The following is a 22,473-nucleotide window of genomic DNA, read 5'->3' as shown; positions in this document are numbered from 1 at the left end:
CATATAAATACTCTCTTTCCAAAGGCTCCTAAAAAATGCCCACACAAGTAACTACAGAAGATAAAAATACAGAAAACATTCTAATCAACAGAATTCCTACATGCAGGTTAAACTGTGATTGGTCCTAAAAACATGGTCTTATAAGGTTATACTTTCTCTACACAAGAAAGTTGAGTAATATTTAGAAGGCTACATATTTATAGGAAAACTAAGTGTAGTGAAAATACATTTTCTCCTTAACAGCAAAGTAACATACATTTACAGCAAGTCCTCCTGAATTTCTGTGAAAGAAAGGATTTCCAATCTATTATAGCCACAGAAAACCAAGTCACAGGCTCTTACTGCCTAAAATTATTAGAACTTTTCTTTCTCCAGTATTTCTGCCAAGACCTAGTGGACACAGCTGCTCAAGTTCCAGACAACTGCTCCCACTTGGTATCTTGCAGAATGAGGTACTCACAAATTTGATCTTTTGGAATTTTTTTTTCTTTATTTGTATTTGACTGTGTTTTTGGAGGGGCTTTGGAGGGGCATGATTTGTTTTAATTTTAGCTAGACCTTCCAAAGTAAACAGCTCTGCAAAGAGAAGGACAACGCATGGGAAAGAGAAGAGAGGGAAGTTCTACTCGCACAGAAGTAGGTACTACAATTAGTAGTAACTGTTATTCCACATACCTCCAAATACGTATGGTGTTAGCAGCACAACCTGTAGCAGCAAGCCTGGCTCCAGGCTAAGCATGGCAAGCTGAAGTAGTCTAAGAATCTTTCAAGAAATCTTCAACCTTGGTGGACTGAGGGGAAAGTAAAACAGCCCTTATATACACACTTCCCACTTTTCTCCCAGAGTATCACAATATAAGCAAACCGAGAAAAACAGTGCAACGGACTGAAATAAGTTTTATCAACTAAACAATGTTGTTTTCTTAAATATGCAGTTTTTGAATGCTTAAAACCATGGAAGGACATGATTAATATAACCAAGCAGTCCACTGCCTATTGCTGTTGCCCAGCCTAACTACTGTGGTCCTCAAGTACACAAAAGTTGAAGGATCATATCCAAAGCAAACTAAAAGGTAATGTGAAAGAAACATCTACAGATTCTTAACTTCAAAACACTTGGAAAAATTTTAAGTAAAACCTTGCTGCTGGAGGGGTGGACACTGCTCCATAAAAAGCAGAAGTAGTAAAGATTGACTTACTTGGATTGTTCCCTAGTCCTATCTGCATCAACATATTTCAAAGAGTGGTTCTGTGTCCTTGTCATAACCTCTGATATTTCCCAAGTCCATCTTCAGAGCACTTTCAGATCTTTCCATTTCATTTTCTTAATTACCAAACTAAATAACACTTTCTTTCAATGGGGAGAAACTAAAAGGTTTCTCCAGTATCTAAACTGATTCACTTTCTACCAGCAAAGAACAAACATGACCAAAACACTTCTTAGACAAAAGCCTAAGAACCAATTATTTGCTATAAATTAATATTAATACTTAAAAAAGCAGAGCTAGTATTTTATGATATGTTCACTAGTTATTTTCCACTTTTAATATACCTGTTCTATCAGGAGTCATGAAATCCTAAAACACCATCCTCCAGTTACACAATGTGAACACAATCCTGAGTATGAATTTTCAAAGGTTAAAACACTATGTTTACTTTCCTACAAGTGCAGATAAAGGGAGACTTACATGTCAATTAAAAGAAGACTGAAAATGTCACTGACTTTCTAATCCTAAATCATTTGGATTTTACCATCTTTCCAATTTGCAGAACTTTTTGTCATATGTAACTCAATTAACCTACAAAATAAGTGAAAATTACAACTTCAGGATTGCATGCTTCTCCTAAACTTACTCAGAGCATTGATTCATGTGATAAAATTAACTCTGCTTTTGTGTGTGAAGCACCAGAAGCCTGGGAACTATCATATTAGCTCCACCTGTGAAAACCACGTTCTCCAACTGCTTCTGACATCCACAAGCTGATATTATTTCCACTTTTCCAGAAATGTTCCCCCCTCCTTGTGGAAGGTACTGTTTGCAGTTACCAATCTCGTCACTCTTATGACCAGTCCCAGAACTCAAGGAAGCAGCATGAAGCTGGATCAGGGGGTATTTAGGTTGGATACCAGGAAAAGGTTTTGCACATTGAGGGTGGTTGGGTACTGGAACAGGCTCTCCAAAGAAGCGGTCAGAGCGCAAAGCCTGATAGAGTTCAAGAAGTGTCTGGACAATGCTCTTAAGCATATGATGTGATTCTTGGGGTGTACTGCAGAGACCCAGGAGCTGGACTCAATTACCTTGATGGGTCCCTTCTAACTCAGTATATTCTGGATTCTATAAAATGGTTAGTTTATTAGTTGTATTCTTGCAAAAAGTCACATCAAGATATAAGAAAGGTTTGATAATCAACTGTAAAGCACATAAACATCATGCATCTATCCAGAAGCCCAGTTCATTCATGCAAGAGAAGACAATAAAAATCTAGAGACAGTCCAGGTCGAAGCTCTTCAAAGTAAACCAAACATACTCATATCATCAGAGCAAGTCTCTAAACAAGTCATCCATATGACACCCACCTTAGGATACCTCCTATACATATTTTATCCAGGACACGAGAAAACTAATAAATACCCCCTGAATTCAAATACCCAAACTGATCCAAATATTCCTCTTTCTTTGCACATACTTAATTCTGGATTGCATATCAATATGTTTAGAAATGCTGTATAGACAGGTCTCAATAAAATTGTATGCTTGCAAGTATAGAATTCATTGCAGTCTTCATCTAATAGAGCTGGAGCAGAAGAGGCCGGGCATACACCCCTTCCTGGAATATATTAAAATGAATTATGCAACTTCTTCACAACCCTCAGCACAGCAACAGCTTCGCTAGTATTTTGCATGAATTATGGCGTGACTGAAGTCTCCCACCAATGTGCTCTTCCAGTGCCATCTGCTGTACGATGAATTAGACAGCCTAACAAGAGATAACTCTAAAAATTCTTCTGGGAGATATTTGCAACTATAAACAGATTTGAACTCTACCAATGTATTCCTAAGGCCTGGTGACTGTGTGCAGAAACACGGTCAGTCTGGAACACACAGACTGAAAATGAGATTAATCAAATCCAGAAAGAGAATGAGATCTTAATGCACAGAATCATGTGGATGAATGAAATTCAAACTTATGAATTTTCATCACAAATTCTGCATCTCAGAATATTATGCAAGTTAAAAAAATACTGGCCAGGTCTCTGGACAAAAACTACCAGATTATTACCAAGCAAAACCGATATCCCCTGCTGCACATAAAAATATGTGCAATGAAATGCAAAATATATGTGTAATGAAAACTAAATTTGCACACTTCACTTGGAGGAAGAGCAACATTTATCAATCACATACAAATGTGAAATTACTAGTGAAGATAATTAGAGCTAAAAGTTCACTTTAAAGGCTACTTCTTGAAAACCTGAAAAGAAGGCCATGCAATGGTACATTATTATGATGGCCAGCACTGATGTATGAAAAATTTTAATAGTTTTAAATATATATATCAGTTTCTGCAAAGCCAGTTTGGATATTCCAACATTTCAGATTTGTTTCAGTAGATTGGAATCACATAGCTATCTCAAAGCAGTGTTTGCAAAAGTACAGCAACAAAAAAGTTTGATTATGCTGTCTTTATTAATTTCTGATCTTTTTCACACTTTTATGCTAGGCACACTCATTTACCAAGACAAACACTATAAACAATGCTGCTGAAATGCACTACAATAGAAATAAACCAGGAATACCTTTAAGGAGTTAGGATAGAAAACACCATACTGGAAACATACAGCAAAATACAACTCATGTTTGAACAAAGAATTGTCTTTAAGAAGTTTACTTAAAAAATAATCACAAAAATTACTTCAAATTATTAGGCAATGTTACTTTGGATAATTTTTCTAAAATAAATGTTAATCTGCTTATTTATTTCCATAAAGTGAAACAGTTGAGCATCAAACTTGATTTTTTTTAAACCCACATCAAACTGCATCATTCCTGAAAAGTCTCTCTTTCACTTAGAAATATATAATCTTTATTCTTATACTGGATCATCATAAGACTTATATAATTTACAATTTCAATTTATTGTATTTTAACATAATTAGGAAAATAACTAAAAATAACTCAAAAGTGAAAAGTTTCTGCATTCCTGGGCATAACAAGCATTGGGTTCTCATTACTGTCAGATAATGAAGCCTATTCTAATCTACAGAAATATGAGGTGCCACTCCCCTGTTTTCCCCAGATTCTCTCTGAAATATATTCATGCATTCTTTTGGAAGACCATGTCAAAAACATAGCATCCTAAGGTAATGCAGATTTCAAGACCTGCATTTTGGAAATTCCTAAGTGTCCACATTTTCTCCAAAGTTACTAAATCTATTAATATGAATTATTAAGAAGTTGCTCTCCATATCCATTTGCATCAACTCTACTTCAATACTGAAGTCTGTATCACTGGAAGTTTTTCTACAAACCAGTACATAAAATAATGACTCGAGGTATTTCCTGGTATGTACTTAGGGTTCCAGGTTATATGAGCACAAAAACAATACACAAAATACTCAGTAAGCAAAGAAAGATTAAGACTTCAAACACCATCAGGTTCTAAAAGAACATACACACTACCAGGCAACTTTTGGCTTTTTCTCTATACCTGCCACAAGCACACTGAAGACAGTGAGGTTTTTCCCTTCACTGATCTTCAAGTAAATTCCTACATTATACTCCTTTTCAGTAAGAAGAGCCTTTAAATGAAGTAATCAAAATTCCATTGCATACTCTTATATCTTGAAAACAACAAAAAAAGGTAAATTGTTTTAGTAGTGGCTTCCTTGCTAATGGATGAACACTCCCCTAATATGACCACAAATTTTATAAAAGCCCTTCTGACTTGCATACCTGCTTTTCTAGTGAGCTCAAGGCTCAGATGTACAACTTCACACAAAATTGGAACAAGGAAAAAACAGATGAAAGCTCATCTGACAGTACATTACACTTATATCAAGAGTACTTAAAGCCTCCTGTTTTTAAGTTAACCAATCAAAGACCTGAACTGTGAGTTATTCACCAGAAAATTTATATTTCTACCCTCTATTATTGGAGCAGCTGAGTAAAGTATGGTCAAACTCTCTACAGGGTAATATAATTGAACAGGTTTTATACAGATTACAATTTAAAACAAACCAACCAACCAACAGTAAGTCATATCATTTAGTCATATCATCTCTCCTAATTTTTTCCCTCCTTTTAGGAAACTTAAACATAAAACAGTCCATGGACACTACTGTTGCAATACAGGATAAAGTAACCCTAATCACTACCAACCTTTAGCAGAGAATAACCAAGGTACATCTTTGGTAATACTTAGAAAAGTGGGGTAAATTAATAATTTATTTTTTTAATTAAAAACTTGACACAGTAAAATTTTTCTTTAGCATTTCTGATTTTGGGAATTAAAAGTATGCATAACCAGGAACACAGCCACTGGAAAGGTCCAAATACCTTGACAGCTTTTCCTTGGCCTGCTGTTGAAAAAGAATGTCCTTTAACATTTATATTTCCTTGATTTTTTTTTTTAATTTTCTTTCTTTGAACACTATTTAATCCATGACTGCTTGCAGTAAGTCCTATTCCTTCCCATATTTGGTTGCAGAATGGAATATTTCTATCTGATTGGTGATTTTCCTCTGGGGAGTAACTTAAGGGTGCTAAATGGCATCTCTATTATGGTTCATATGTGTATATACAGACTTGTAACTATAATAATTTCATCACTACAATAGCCAAACCCAGTAACTAATATTAACAGTCCTCAGCCAAGGTTATATCTGTTACCCAAGGATGGTCGGCTGGGATCCGTATCTGCTCCTGAGCTACCATGGGCACACTAATGTGAGGGTGTTAAACTGAAGTTGGCACCAGCTGGTATTGGCTCAAGAACACACATAACAGCATGATACCAGAGCTGCTGTTGGAGGACGAAACTCCAGGGAAGCTGGGTGGATGACAGCCAGTAACCACTTGAGCCATTCCTGCTAGATCTCTCACAAACTGAGAATCAACACCCAAACAGGGAAACAAGCAGACTGTACTTTTCATACATTTACTAAAAGACAGGCACAAGTACCATCTTTCATCACGTTCTTTTAAGCAAACATATGATAATAAAGCATACTGCTAACAAATTGTTTCAAACATGCGGAAAAGTTACCAGAAAAATGAAACCATGATTTGGCTCTAAGACCCTGATCAACAGCAAGGGGAAAAGGGGCAAACAAAAATAACCCAGCAGTTCTATGCATGCCAAGGCACTGAAAAAGAGAAAAGAACATTTTTGTTCAATCAAATGGGAGAAGTCACTAAAGAAACCTGATGTGTTCACGTGTTTCAATGCAGAAAATCCTATCCATTGACTGCAAATAAAACTTTGCTTTTAGTTTTCACATAGCTGTGCAGAAGCAGATGAAAAGTGAGAATAATGCTCAGTCAGACTCCGTCTTAATTTTTTACTATTTTACAAGAATGTAGCAGCCAGCCTTGCAGCAGACTGTCTGTCAGCAAAAATTAAGTAGTTTCATAAGCAAAGGTTAGACTTCCTGGGAGAAAATGCATGAGAATTCCTTTCCAACTAAGGGTCCATCTCCCATTCCATCCTGACAGAAGATTACACCAAGATGTTTCCCCTCCATTGTAAGGTATGGGGTAGCCTCAGCTTCATAATGAGGATTTATGTTTATCCAAGATATTTATGCAATCCTCTTAAACCATATCACAGTTATTTTAGGAGTCTAAAAAGCTGTAAAACTATAATGCTCTACAAACCAGCATTTCATTTTACAATACAGACCAACACCACATTCTGTAAAAAGAATCAATTTTAAAACATTTTCGCTCTAAGATGGCAAGGAACAGATACTGTACCTACATATTTGAGAACAAGGTAAATGTTTAAAATTAATATCATGAAAATGAAAGGAAGAACAGAAAAAACAGTAAAAACAAAATAAAACTGCACTTCTGCCTTATTTTCATTGAGAAGTATGCATAAATATCTAAATGCTGGAATGTGTGTTGAAAATAACATAATATATGTAATTGTATGGATGCAAGTACTAAAACCCAACGCAGTTTGGTTTCTGAATCCTCAGTTATGCACTTCCAAACATAATTTTAGAAATGCTATCCATCCATTCAAAGCATATGCCAGAAAGATAGAAAGATAGAAATAATAAAGCAGACCATTCTCTTGAAGTGTTTTTTTGTGGTCAGCAACAATCTGACCACTCTTCATGTTAGTGACAAAATAATATAATTGTGAGAAACAGTTTTCCAGCTCTTCCCAAAAAGGGAAAGAAAACACTCAGCAGACATGCAACAGCTAAAGAGCAACACTTCACATTAACTTATATTGATTTTGGTTTCACTTTCAAAGTTCAGGCTGGTATTCCTACAGCAAGGACAGAAATAGTGTACAGCTTCCAGAACATGAACCAAGACAGCTGAAAAGGGCCTGCTGCTGCTAAAAAAAAAAAAAAAAAAAAAAAAAAAAAAAAGACATTAAACATGTACAATGAATGATCTTTTCCTACTGTGCTATCAGAACATACATTCAACTTCTCAGGCCAAAAATCTGTCACCAGTGAACCTCACAGTACAAAAGGCACATACCAAATGGGCAATACAGAAATACACCACTCAGTTAACACTAAATGCTACATTACATGTTTGTTTCCTGCTTCCAAGGGGAAAAAATCATTAGAAAAAAAAAGGGAAGACATTGTGAGGAGAAAGAGGAAAAGACAGGAAAAGTAATAGAATGAGAAACCTCATACCATATGGTACCATTACAGAGGTGATCATTCTGGGAGATATTGAAAAACACCTGGAGGACAAATCAGTCATTGGTCACAGCCAGAACACAGGAGAGGAAAATCTTGCTTGTCAAACCTGATTTCCCTTTATGATAAGGTAACCCACCTAGGTGATCAAAGGAAGCAAACTGAAGTTATCTTTTTGGATTTCAGTACTTTTTCGTACTGTGTGTCACAGGATCCATCTGGACAAAATGTCCAGCACACAGCTGGGTAAACACAGCATGGGTTTGGTGAGCAACTGGCTCACAGGTCGGGCACAAAGGGTTCTAGTGAATAGGGTGACATCTGACTGGAGACCTCTCACTAGAGGGGCTCTGCAGGGCTCCATCCTCAGCCCTGTGCTTCTTTCAACATCTTTATAAATGACTTGGACACAGAACTGGAAGAGATACGCAGATGACACAAAACTGGGAGGAGCAGAGAAGTCCTGCAGAGAGACCTTGACAAGTTAGAGGGCTAGGCAATCACAAAAAATACAAGTTTTAATAAGGGCAAGCTCCCCATTCTGCACCTGGAGTGGGGCAGCCCTGGATGTATAGACAGACTGGGGAATGAGATGCTGGAAAGCAGTGCCACAGAAAGGGACCTGGGGGTCCTGAGTCAGCAGTGCCTTGGCAGCCAGGAGGGCCAAGCGTGTCCTGGGGTGCATCAGGCACAGCATCACCAACCAGGCAAGGGAGGGGATTGTCCTGCTGTGCTCTGCACTGGGGGCAGCCTCACTCCACCTCCCTTCCAACTTGGAATATTCTGTGATTGATGTTTCTGCTGAAAATTATAAGGGTTTGTACAGCATCACTACATATGAAACTATACTAAAAATTTTTAAATATTGCCATTCTCTCTAAATTATGAGTTGTTAATTTGTTATAGTCATCTGTTTTTGCTTCTGTCTGTCCCAGTTACCTGATATGAAAATAAAGACAGAGGAAGTAGTTTTAAATTACTATAGCACCAAGGAACCATGACTGATAATTCTGCTCTCTTTAAGGTGCAATATGGGATACTCTCTTATTCAGGAGCAAAAATGAGAAAACAAAATATCAGGAATGCTATCAAGTCACATGCACAAGGGAAAAAACAAACCCAAAACAAATAAGCCCCAAAACTAAGTTAAACCTAACTTTTAAACACTTCACTTGCCATACTATCTAACCAACAGGTGGCTTCATAGCCCATGTTTGTAAAACAAGTATCTTCACCAGTAAGTGGTAAACTGCTCACTTTTCCACTTACATTTGTCATTTATACTTATCTGACAGACAACCAGGACCATATGCAATTGGCTTTTATTCCTACAAATAACATCCACCTGGCATCAAATATATATCTTAAAAAAAAAAAAAAATCTGCACAAATTAGCTCCAGGTAATACAATTCCTTTTAAAATATCCAGATGAAAAAAAAAAAAAAAAAAAAAAAACCTTTTAAAAAGTATGTCAAAACCATAGTAATTAAATTCTTCAAGCAATAATTCAAATTTAGTTATCTAATGTATTCCAGCAGGAACAAAATAAACATTTTTAAATGCTAAAAGATAAATATATTTTATAGAGATCTATCTACCAAATACACAAGCTGAATCAAAGGCACCTGAAACAAGTTTTCAAGATAGTGACTGGCTTTATCATTCACTAAACAGAAAAAGAGGATTCCATTTTTCTGGCATATGCAACAGCGTCATGTTCTGCAGTTGGAGAATATATAATTGCAGGAAGACTCATTTCCCAATTTTTCAGCTCTTCTAGAAGGCCTGAACAAATATAAATACACTGCAGCCTTACACTGTCTTGTACCATTCTGCCTTGTATCTCATGGCTGAGGCTGACTCCAAATTAACCTCCCCAGTACAGTTTTTCACTAAGACTGAATGACCCTTTGAACTTGTACAACCAGGCAAACTCTCCAATGTTTTTACTGTCTTTACTTCTATTACCCCCACCTCCTTCCATCAGGTCATTTCCATAAGAATAAAAACCTTCTTTCCTTAGAAGATAACACTATCCTCTCAATTCAAGCTATGATGCAGCAATTCTTTAAGAGATAGTTAACCCTCTACATAAGTGGAAGGATTAAATGAACTCATTTATGGTCTGAGGGGAAAGAACACAGTGCCTTGATTAAAGAGAAATAAAAGTGGAAAGATCTTCCACAACATCTGTACAGAGTTCACACATGCAGAGAAATCTCCAAGCATGCTGAGGAGGAAGCAGCTAATAAGCACAATCCCCAGAATCACTGAGAAAAAAGGACTGACCTCTGTTTTGGGACTTCCTTCACTAAATTATCAGAAAAATACAATGTATTTGCTACACAGATGACACAAAGGTCCCACCATTCCCCTCCAGACCATATAAAAATGTTTACTGTCAATACTACATACTCCTTGACTTGCATAAAGGCATTTGGTTGCCATACAACTCAGATTTCATAAGTTTTCAACCTGCAGACTCCTACCTCTATGGCTTTCCTTTTTTATGCACATTAGATCAGTTCACATGTTTAAGCTTTAACAGTAGGAAATTCTAACAGAATACAAATACCAACAACTGATATTATTCATGTGTGCATTGTGAAAGAAAAGTAATTTTGTGAAATTATCATAGATTTAATACAATTTTTTAAACTAAACACAGCAATATTTTTCCAAAGCAATAACCAAGTGTGTTACTACAATGCATACATAATATACACATAATTTGAAAGTGTATGCGTCCTTTAAGTAAAATTCATTGAAAAGAGAAATAGATATTCAGTGAACTATGAAAGACCTAGGATGAAAAGGCATTGCCTATATTTAAACAATAATTATATTTAGTCAATCAAGGTCATTATAATCCCTGCAATAACAAATACATAATATACTGGAATAGAGTATTTCTATTATAACACATAGAGTGTACTGCAATAGAGTATTTCTATTATTATTAATTATTATTAATTATTAATTATTATTATTGATTAATTAAATAATTATTAGTAGTATTTCTATTATTATTATTATTATAGAGTATTTCTATTATTATTCTATTTCTATATATATAAGTATTTCTATTATAATAGAGTATTTCTATAAGCCAAGTTCCTTAGTAACTTATCAAAAGTTCAAGAAATATAAAAAAGTTCAAGAGTTAAACTCACATTCAGAGACTATTGTTTGTTTTAGCATTACTTCCCATTGAAAGAAAACTCAACCATGCAAGGCTTCTGTGTATGCCCTGCAGCCCCTCGAGGGCTGCCCAACCAAGTTTTATCAAATAAGCAGATAGGCAGTGTAGCAGCCTCATAGCAAAAATTCATATATTCTTACATATACAAAAATCCAAGGGCATTTCTAAATACAATAAAAGCTTTCTCTGGAACTCAAAAGTATTTTGAAAACCAAGGAGAAAAGTGACTTGAAAGAACTCAATTTCTCAGAGAGATGATGTTCACAAAAACTGTTTCATTGTAACATAAAAATGTTTACCTCTGACCTTAAAGACACTACCCACGTTCACTAGAAGTAAAAGTGTTTTGTTACTGTGACCTGTTTTTCAATTCTGATCAACTATTAAAAAGCTAAAGGCTTAGGAGATGCTTTTTATATCACTACATTAAGAAACCAGTATTACAAAATATTAAACCTTTTAAAAAATGATCTCTAAGTTCCACTGACAATTTTACTTTCTTGAAAATTTAAAACATTATCACCAAAATAATCATAGTCATCTTCTCTCAGCAAGTAAAATCCTCTGTGTTTTCCCTCTTGAATAGCATAGTGAGAAAAGTAATTTTATATCCTTTATCTGAACCATTTATATAAGAAACAGAGTCGACAATTTCATTAAGGTTCTAAGTCCAAGAACCCAGAAGTTGAGAAAAGCCAGAAGAGTTTCCTAACAAATTCTTTTTTTTTCTTTAACACGTGGGACAAAAATGTTTACATTAATGCTGCCCTCTGACATCCTTTAAAATGTATAGTCCTATAATTTACTTACAGGACACGAATTAAACTCAAAATTCCAGACAGAATAATTGGCTTCATTAAGGACATTTTTGCTGTGTCTATGTCCAGTATTTAAATGTTAGTGCACAGGCACTCAATGCTCTATTCAACACTTCATGAGTCAGAACATAGAGAGCTTAATTTACACTTTTTTTTTAGATGGATTCATACGCTGAGCAATATGCACCATCAGGCAAAACTGAGGTAATTTAATTCTGAAACCTAAATTTTGAATTCACTTAATGTGGAGTTATGGGGGAAAGGGGTGAGAGCTGCTGGGGTTTTGAAGAAACACCTACCCTACCTGAATCTGAAATCTCCCTCACCTAAGATGGCAGCAAAAGCAAACAACTGCAGTGCCACGAGTTAACTGCAACAGCAAATTGTGTGCTCCAAGAGAGCACTTAAAGCTTGTGGCCCATTTCAGGAGTTTGGTGACAATGGAGGAGTAAGTCAAACACACAAGCTTGGGTTTTATCATTCACTTGAGATATACCAAATCTTTCAGTAAACTTTCTATTGCTGTCCTCTAGTCATGATTCAACTTCCCAACTTCCTTTAAAACTTCACAATTCAGCAGATATTTTACAAAGTCCTTTCAGCCCAGTTGTTTTATTTATCAAAGCAGTAAGCAAATGAATAGCCCATGTTACAGTATCAAGATTTATCAGGAAGCAGGATGAGGAGCAGAGGATCAATCAGTGGTATGTAGCTAAAGATGTTAAAAAGATGCAGAAAAAAATAAAAGCAAACCACCAAAGTTATGGAGAATGGTAACAAAAAAAAAAAATACAACAAATACCCTCTTCCCTAAAAAAAAAAAAAAAAAAAAAAAGAAAAAGAAAAAAAAACACAGCAAAACCCAAATCCCAAACACCTTTCAAGGTTAGTTCTAAACCATTAATTAAAGTGCTTGAAGTACAACCCTCAAAGAAAGTGAATTCAGACTAACAAAAAGGCCAAAGGCCAGAGTTTAAGTTTTGCATGATACAAGCACTGACTTGGCTAAACCGGTGTCACTAGCATGGCACAAAGCATTCTCACAACCCCCAGCCCATTCTGCTTGTAACAACAGATCTGACTGAGGTTGATGGCCTGCTTTCCAAAAATACAATTGAAAGCAAAGTACATTTTGACAAACTGTAAAGGTCAGAACTGCAACTACTCTTACCTAAAATAAAGAAATCTGGCTTTTGTCCAAGTTAGGATTATTTTCTTTCAGTATCTAAGCATAAGCAGTCCCTCTAAAAATCTACAGGACCTGCCAAGTATTTCAGGCATACTACAACAATCAGGTTCCTTAAAACTTTCACAGACATGTGGATCTTTGTTGTTCTTGAAAATCCTTCACATACGGGGAGCAGCTTAACTGAGGAAGTATCAGAATTTCAGAGATTTTTTTTTCTTTTAACTAAAAGCTCCTCACAGTAGCCTTTAGTCTTATTTTTTGTATATAAAAGTACAAGTACTTAGTGTTAAAAGAATAGTATCAGTGGCTACCATGTGATTAACATATTTATCTACATGTTTAATACTGTCTATCATCACACACAATCATGCCACATAAAATTCAGTGGCAACCACTTCTTTTTATGGGCATCATGAGAAGCAGAAGCATGATCATAGAATCCCTTTGGATCACATAAAGAACTTGCACAAATGGAAATCAAACTACAAAGACCAATTACTTAGGCAGTGGTCCTAGACACCATGAAAGGAGATTCTCACTTAATATATCCTTACTGTTCAGTAACAGTTTCAGATGCAGGATTAATTGGGAGACAAAGTCAGATTAAAGTTTTCTCTCCAGATCAGTTGCTTACTCTACCAGGATGAGAAAAAGCACACTATCTAGATCATTTTCAGCTCTGTTCATCTTCTTCAGAATGGCTTTAGAAGAAGGAATAGAAATCTTTTCACACTACAGAGCAGACAAAAGGCTGGTGTTTAGGGTAGTCCTCATACAGAAAGTACAGAAGTGGAAAATTACTGTGGCTATCTTACATTCTGAACGAGGGCTTTACCTAGCAAGCTGTTATAGCCTATATTTTTACATTTTTACTGGGAAATGCTGTACTGCTTGCAGTCTGTGAAACCTATACATGCAAATGACAAGGAAATTTTTAGCTACATACCTTTGTATTTAATTTCATATTTCACTGCAAATTTTGTCCTTCTTATAGATGACAGGCCAAATATCCACCTATTATTTTTGGTCCTAAATAAATAACAGTGACAACAATCCATTTACACACACTTGGGAATCCATTTTAAAGGCAAAGGAGTATTCAGTACATCAAGCATAAGAACCTACTCTTACATAGTTGCACCTCAATTCTATTCTGGAACACACATACTATTTAATGAGATACAATTCGACTGAGATTGTCAAACAGTATCAGCCTTTCCATCTTTCAGGGCCAGGAAAAGAGATCCAATCAGCGAAACAGAAAGTAAGGTTTATTTTACAGACAAGCCAGCACAACACAACAAACCAGAAGGCAGGGGGTGAAGGGGCAGGAATAGAACTTCCTTCTCCTTGTTTAAAAACTGGGGGGAACTTGAGTCAGGTGGTGCCCAAGGGGCAGTCATCCTGACTACCTCTAGTTCAGCAGTCTCTCCTGAAATACACTCCAGGAACAGAATCTGTATCAGTCATGCACCATGTGCCACTGATCCCCCATGTGTTTGGCCTGGCTGCTCTTCCGAGGCCTCAGGACCCACTGCAGAGTAATCCAAGCTCTGCATTTCAGAAAATGAGAATGCAAAACACAGCTTATTTAAAATATTTCCCTTCCCAATTTCCCTGGCAGGAGGCCCAATAAGAACAGAGTAAATGAGTTATCTTCTTTATGTCTATCCACACATGGGAAAAAGGAGACATGGCTGTGCTTAAAGTACTGTCAAATACACTGGGTAAACACACCTGACAAGAGAGTATAAACTACAGCTAATCTTACAAAATTACTTTAACACTTTGTTTCCCCTAAAAAAGAAGGTGAAACATTAAATAAATTTCTAAATTCACCCTTTTAAGTCCAAGGGTGCTTTTAAGAAGGTACATACCATAACACTGCATAACTTGCACACTGACCAGAATAGGAAGAATTCTGACTGCAGAGGCAAAGCCGTTTAGCTGTCTTTTTCATAAAGTTCTGACTTGTCAGTGCAAAACCTTTTTTGCAGGACTAGACCAGTTCTGACAAAACTTATTCTACATGCAAATTTTCTCATTTTGGGTCAAAACAAGAGAGACTCTTAATTATTCATGATTAAGATCAGGAAATTCTTTTTTTCTCCTACACCTGCATTCTCATCACCTGCAGACAGAAATGGCTCACTACCCCAACCAACGAATCTGATGGTAAATATATTAATGGTGGTTTTTAGACACACTGTTTTGTCCTTATGCACATGGAAAATGGTTGGTTTGGGGTTGTCATGGGTTTTTTTTAAAACAATGTTGCCAGTAGCAGAAAATAATCTTACATTTAGTCCTAAACGATCTGATTTTGCTACTACTCTGTCCTAACCCAACAAAGATTAATTAACTGTGAGCAGACACTTAACTCAATGGGAGTCCTCACTGTACACTGTATTCAGATTGCACATGAAAAAATTGGGCCTAACACTGAGCAACTTTACATCAGGATATAAATTGTTATACACAGACATGATCAAAGATAAAATTTTCACTGTCTGTGTGAAGTAATGTGCTCTATCAGATTTACACAAACTCAAAGCCCTTAAGATAGCTATCTCCAGAGCAAGGTCAAATTTCTGCAGAGCCAGGAGTATCAAAGCCTGGCTGCAGAAGCTAGCTAAGCTTCAAAGTCCAACCACGAATAAGTCATGTACATGCACACTGACTTTCTTTTCTCCCATTCTGACACTAAATTTAAAGACATGCTATAAATAAAATGAAGGAAAAAAAATTATTAGCCCAATTTAAGAAAAAAACAATCAAGGGGATACATACTTTTCAATGCTGATACATAGAACTTAAGTTCATTTTTCCCCCCTGTCAAACAACATTTAAAACAACATTTAAAAATGTAGATTCCAAAAGCACTTATTTTTGTAATACACAGGACATATGAGTCAGTACTGATATAACAACTTCACTGTTTTCTTCTGATCATCACTGATTAGACAACAGCTCAGATAAGTGCTGTTGGGGGAACAGAGCTTTTTATCCCTGCAGTAAGGGACCACAGAATATTAACAGCAACTATCTTCCCTAATAACTGGATTTTTTGCACAAAATAATGCCAAAGGCTAATGGCTAGTATTTTATTACTTCTCAGCATTACTTCCTACTAACCAGCAACTCTTTTCCTTTCAAAAGCCAAAAAGAGGAACAAAAATCAATATTTCAGCATGCATTGATCAGCACTGGTTTTGCCTCTTTTCTGCTGAAGAGAGAACAGGGAGGGGAAGGAATGAAAAAAAGCCACCAGGCACTTACCTTAAACAGACTGAGACTTAAGCTCTTACACATAACTTAGTGACTCCTACCTCTGAATGCACAAACCAACTATTCTAGAGTCAGTCTCCTCAGGCTGACCAAAATTCCAGCTTGGAAAACTCCAGCACATGTTTCACCCAAACCAGTATCCCTGCACAAACAGCTTCTGTTAGTGAATCCAGCAAGAATTCCTTACTTACTCAGTTCCCACCAGCTCCTGGTGGGAACTGAAAAGCATCCATCTGAAAAGCTGCCTACCCTGTTTTTAGAGTACAGTTTCCACACAGCTCATCCTAGAAGGCACACCTTCTGTAATCAAAAACCTTTGCCCTGCTGACACTTGTCTCTGTTTCTCTATATTATTAGAACTCTTAATCTGATACGTGATTACTAACCCAAAGGGATTCCAAGGGTATTAAAACCCATTACTGATGTCAAAACCAGTCAAAATTACAGCTTGTAACTGCCCAGTCCTGAAGCACTTAACTGAGGTAAAGCCACGAGAGACAAAACTCCTTAAATCAGAAAGAACAAAAAAAGAAGGCAAGATTGACCACCGTATTGGAGATATCATGGGACCAAACATGCTTCAGAAACATTTGGAGTAGCCTATGTTCTCAACCTATTTGAGGAATGCAGACTGCTTTGGAGAAGGAAAAACAATCACCTACTCAAGACTCCTACAAGCCACTGTTTTAGCACATTTACCAGAAAATGTCAAGATTAATTAAGAATAAAACTACTCAAGAAAAAACAAGAGATCACACATTGTAAAACCATGTCTGACTGGAATCTCATTTCCAACAATGTTTTCAAAAGCAGCACTCTATGTACTGTTTTAAGCAATACACAATATCCTTGAGGAAAAATGCAGATTTAATAACTTTGGTAATCTCAAATGCTAAAATTAGTCATTTTATCTGTTAGCTGTATTCACCGCATGAACTCAAGACCATCAAAACCTAACACAACTGCTCTTACAGGTCAGTATCATGTACATCCAAGTTAAATGACACAAGTGCAGCTGCTGATTATACAGCGCACTAAGAAGCAAAGAACAATACCATATACCTGTGTGATTTATTTAACAATATGCACAGGTTCATTTTCATGGTTTAAATTTTTAACTTTGGAACACTTAAAGTCTCAAAAAAATTACTAATATCTACTATCTATACCTTCACTGACAGAGAAAATGGCTCTCATCCAAAATTATTTTACAGCAGTTTACAGCAAGATTATTTGGTGCTTACAAAAAAAAACTCACACACTTTACAAACCTAAGATTTTTTTAAATTGCAAACCTATTGCACTTGGCAGATTACAAAAAGACTGTTTCCTGGAAGACAGAGAATAAGAGGCTATGTGCCCTACATATATACAAAAGGAAGCAATGTTAGGAGAGCAGCACCTGGACAGAAATGTCTATATGCAACATTCTATGTTTGGCTTTACATGCAAGAAAGATATTTTTCATATTCTTTCAATGGAGTTTAAAGTCAGGGGCAGAACAAGTCAGCCACTTTATTGACATCCATGCTAAACAAACATTTATGTTTAACTTGCATAGTTTTCTTGGTGATGCAGCAACCAAGAAAGAATTTTTTAGGTAACATGTGGTTTACATCCTTGTCATAAATGAGGCAACTGAGTTCCTCAGAGTCCAAAGTGTTATGTGAATGGTTAAGGAGACAGAAAAGGACCAAGAGTTTCCAAAGTATTTTAATATTTTCCAGGAAAAAAAAATTCAAGAGAGATAACAGTTTAATTAACATTTTAAAAATTAAAAATATGTAAAGATAGGTTCTCAAATCCACATTACAGACTAATGAAGAGCAGCTAGATTTGCAAAGCCATATACCTCAAAACCTTCTGAAATTATCTGGAGTTCCAGACACTTATTGTTTGCATGCCTGTACATGACAAAAAAAGACCACAAAAACTACCACTGTGCGTATCCAGAGTAACTATATCTAGAGCAACGTATACTGAAGTGAGCTTAAGGACTCGAAGAGCTAAATTTCTAATGCTTTGATCTGAAAAATGTAATTCTCACAGTAAGTAGACTAAGCCAGATTTTGCTTCATGCTACCTATTCAAATTCAGTATAGACTCCAGCAAAGTTTGTGTACCCTTTTGCCTAACCTTGATGTATCAGTCAACACTTTACATACAATCAGCTTTCCATTTTCAAACCAGGACAATAATTATAGGCCAGTTTGCTTTCAGTTTGGTTTTATTTACCAGGAGAGGCTGAAGTAGGTGACAGGTTTTTGTTTCAATAGCTTTTTCAATGCAGCTATGGGGAAAAAACTTTTTGCAACAAAAACCCCCAAAGCTATGAGTTTCTAAATGTTTCTTTCAAAAGTAATGTAACTATTTTTAACACAGAAATTTATTCAACTTGCACAGTACAGTGTTTTAATTCAGAAATCAATTATTTCAAGAGGAAAATGTAAAACAATAATAAAAGAAGGAATGTACTTTGTACCATGAATCTTTATATTCTGCTGTATCAAAAATATATTTGAGTGGTATGAAGCTGCTTTTTAATCCTGGACAATAAATATCCCATTACAAAAACAATAATCTTCTTTTCTACAAAAACATACTGTTGTATGTAACGTGACATCTGAAATTGTCAAGAATTATATTTAAGAACATTTTTCTTAAAGGATATTTCCTTCTCTACAAATTTATTGGGAGGACACTACAAATTTATTGGGAGGACAGAAGCGGCAAGAACTTGGGACCTTTGTCTTCTGAAAACTCATATTTACTTCCAGAAAAATAAACATGCAACAAAACAGAATGCAAACAAATTTTGGAATAAACATAAGGACAAGGAACATTACAGATGTAATTATTTCTCTTCTGAAAAATAAAAAACATAAAAAAAGGGTAAACTCAAAGTTCTGTATTTGCTCTCAGTTTAATACTTTACAGTACAAAATATACAGCTACATGGCATAGGATATCTCTATTCTGTTTTTCATCCTATCCAATTTATACTCAAGACATTTTAGCATCTGCATTATATTCCCTTTTATGCTATTGGCATCTTATTTTCTTCCTTGGAGCATCAGAACTGCTTGAGCTACCCTCTTTTAATTTGTTGCTAACACACATTAAAGCCCCATCAACAAAACACTGAGGCACACACCAGCTGAGAACAGTCTCCTTCCTATCTATTTTATGTTATTGCATTGTACTACCCAAACACTATCAAACTAGTGCTGCGTAGGCCCAAGAGAGCCATAAAGAAAGAGGAAAAAAAGGCACTCGAGCTAGGGATTACCCTGGACTATGGCCCCACTTCTGCCAACAATAGCATAGCAAGTATATAGTGTACTCATGGCAGCCCTACCAAATGAAGTCCTGCAAGTGTTCATGTTCAAATTACTCTAAGACTATAAAAAAAATCATAAGAAAGAGCAGAAATAATTAACTTGCTTTGTATGAACAACTTCTAGTTAAGATTACACTCTCCCATTCCACCAATTCACTATGCCAAGGAGAGTCAGAAATCATAATCTACTCACAGAATAAGAACCAGTTACCATTTCTTCAAACCATCCCTCTCCAAGAGTAACCCAGGGTTACTGACCAACTTCACAATCTAGGATCAAAGAAGTTAACAGCATATTATAAATTAATACACAAATGTTTTTTAGATTTCAGTACGTCAAGTTTTTATGAAGCTACCAAGTCTCCTGAATCTATGCAAACACTTGGATGCTGCAATACATGCAGTGCATTAAAGTGATGCTCATGAAGCCCCTGGAAACAACACAGAGCTTCTTGCTAAATACTCCATACCCTTGCAGCTAATCCAAGAAGTTAGCTAATATGGGTATGTCTGTATAACAATACACTGTTATCACTTATTTAATTTAATTTTATCTTTTAAAAAATTTATTTAAATCTCAAAACTTGGGATATAGGGAATACATCCCTAATTAAGCATACAAGAAGTGAACCTGGTTTCAAGTAAAAGCTCAGTTCCAAACACAGTGTAATGCCAGAAACCCAAGAAATATCAAATAGGAAGTGAAAACAGTACTTGATGGGGGTTTAACACATCAAAAAACTGCATTTTGCAAAAGCTGAAATTGTCTTTCTTAAGTTACACATAAAACTGTGCATTATGACTACTATCTTATTGCAGAAGACTCAAAAAATACCTACACATTCTCTAGCTGTTTAGGGTCTTCCAGCCAAGCTAAGTAATTTGTTTCATAATCGCACCAAAGCTTCCCTATTTTCTACAATCCAAAGATGTGTCTATTAGCACAAACAGAAACTAGAAACAGAACCAGTTCTACTTTATTCCACCCATAGAAGAAATGCAGATGCATTATTCCTGGAGTACTTGTGCAGACAGCAGCACTCCAAGACAGGAGGCCTGCAGCAGGCATTTTTTAACTACAGGTGTATTGAGAGGATAGACACGGCATAAACATTCCTGGCCTGTAGGAAAGAGTGGTTAAGACCTCACAGTGAAAGGGTACAAGAATTTTTTAAGGGGAAGTCAGTTTCCCTGTCTAAAGCATATTCTATGAGCAACTACTGTAATGCAGTGCCCTACTCCACACGAAAAAAAAACATTGCGTTCCAAACCAAGATGATTTTGAAAACATAGGGAGACAAAAATAAAGAGGACAGAAAGACGTAGCCAAAGTACCCTCACATCACAGAAGCATCATCCTCTGCATTTCTCAAAACCCCGTTGTTTTGCAAAGGCTTTTTTCATAAGCAAACGGGCTGGCATGGACTAGTTGTTTTCTAAGAGAAGTGGCATCATGACAGAAAGAGAGTAAGAACAATGAAAGCGAATAAACTTTGCGGATCTGGTAATGCTTTTGTTGAAGGCAAGTTCTTAAGCGCTGTCTGTCATAAAAAGGAGCCTCTCTCGCTCGCCCCTTCGGGAGCTCTCGGCGCACCCTCACCTCGCAACAACCCGGGGCTCCTCCACCGCACAAATCCCGACACCGGCTGCCCAAATCGCCACCTCCGGGCACCCGCCCTGCCGGAGACGGGGACACACCAGCCTCAAGTGAAGGCGGATTTCACGGCGGGCTGAAGGAAAATCAGCCCAATTCCGCCGTCCCCCACAATGGCACCAGGAGGCGCGGGGTGCATTCGGGCAGCGGCCCAGGGCAGGAGCACGGGAGCCCGGCGGGCCCCGCTGCGGCGACTGGCGGGGACGAGAGGCTGGCCGGGACCCCTCCTGTCACGGCGGGGGCCGGGCAGCGCCTCGCCGGCCCGGGCCCGGCGCTGCTTCCCTCCCGCCCGCCCGGCCGCCTCGCAGGCCGCGCCGCGGCCCCGGTGGCTCCGCAGGGCCTGGCACCGCCGCGGGCTCGGGGAGCCCAGCAAACAAAGGGAGCCGAGGCCGGGGCCGCGGCCCGGGAAGAGGGCGGCGGGCAAGTGACGAACCGCGCCGGCCCAATCCACGGCTCCCCCTCCACCGCGCCGGCCCTCCGCGCCCCGCGGCGCGGGGAGGGGGCGCCGGGCCGCGGAGCGCCCGCTGCCCCGGGGACGCTCACCCGGCGGAGGCCGCGGTGTCCCGCTCCCGGCGCGGGCCTCGCCCCGGGCACCTCGGCGGCGCGGCCCGGCCTGCGCCGGCTCCCGGGCTCGGCGGGGAGCAACCTCCGGGGGTGGCGGAGCGGCACTCACCGAGGGGGAGGAGAAGGAGGAGCTGGCTCTGCTGTTGCTTTCGCGGGGCCCGGCCCGGCTCCGGCTCCCTCCCTCGCCGTGCCGCCGCCTCCCTGTTCCTGGCGCCGCCGCCGCTTCCTCCGCCTCCTCTGCCCCCACCCCTCCGTCCTCGGAGGGGCGCACGGGGGCGGCGAGCCCGCGATGGCCGCCGCCTGCCGCAGGCACGGCTACGGCTGCGGCGCCCGCGCACGGCCCGGCGGCGGCGGGAGGGCCGCAGGCATCCCCGCTCCGTCCTCGCCTGCCCGGCCGCCCCTGCCGCCCGGCCGGCTCCACCAGCCCTCGGCGGCCCTTCCCTTGCTCGGGTCTGGGCGCCTCGCCCGGGCTCGTTCCCGCTTAGCGGCCGCGGGAAACCCGCGGGGGGCAGCCGGGAGCCGC

The 22,473-nt window shown here is 38.3% G+C and overlaps 1 protein-coding gene across 7 annotated transcripts in view; it reads right to left on the bottom strand.

The window, feature by feature from the left end:
- Positions 1-22,254, bottom strand: part of SOCS6 (suppressor of cytokine signaling 6) — a 28,573-nt gene extending 6,319 nt beyond the window's left edge. Inside the window, exons 1-3 of one of the 7 annotated variants that reach the window (XM_021530870.3) lie at positions 22,060-22,254; positions 19,926-20,002; positions 676-791 (exon numbers count right to left, since the gene is read on the bottom strand). The gene's annotated coding sequence lies outside the window, so the exon portion shown is untranslated. Of the gene's footprint in view, positions 1-675; positions 1,351-19,925; positions 20,003-21,332; positions 21,355-21,929; positions 22,009-22,059 lie in introns of those variants that run through there. The other 6 variants (XM_021530869.3, XM_021530872.3, XM_021530873.2 and 3 more) reach the window with 6 other exon arrangements.
- Between the last annotated feature and the right edge of the window lie 219 nt (positions 22,255-22,473).

The sequence above is a fragment of the Lonchura striata genome, chromosome 1 (genome assembly GCF_046129695.1).
Source record: "Lonchura striata isolate bLonStr1 chromosome 1, bLonStr1.mat, whole genome shotgun sequence".
NCBI lineage: Eukaryota > Metazoa > Chordata > Aves > Passeriformes > Estrildidae > Lonchura > Lonchura striata.
The sequence above is the reverse complement of the archived record's forward strand: the minus strand, read 5'-3'. Positions and strand labels throughout refer to the sequence as shown.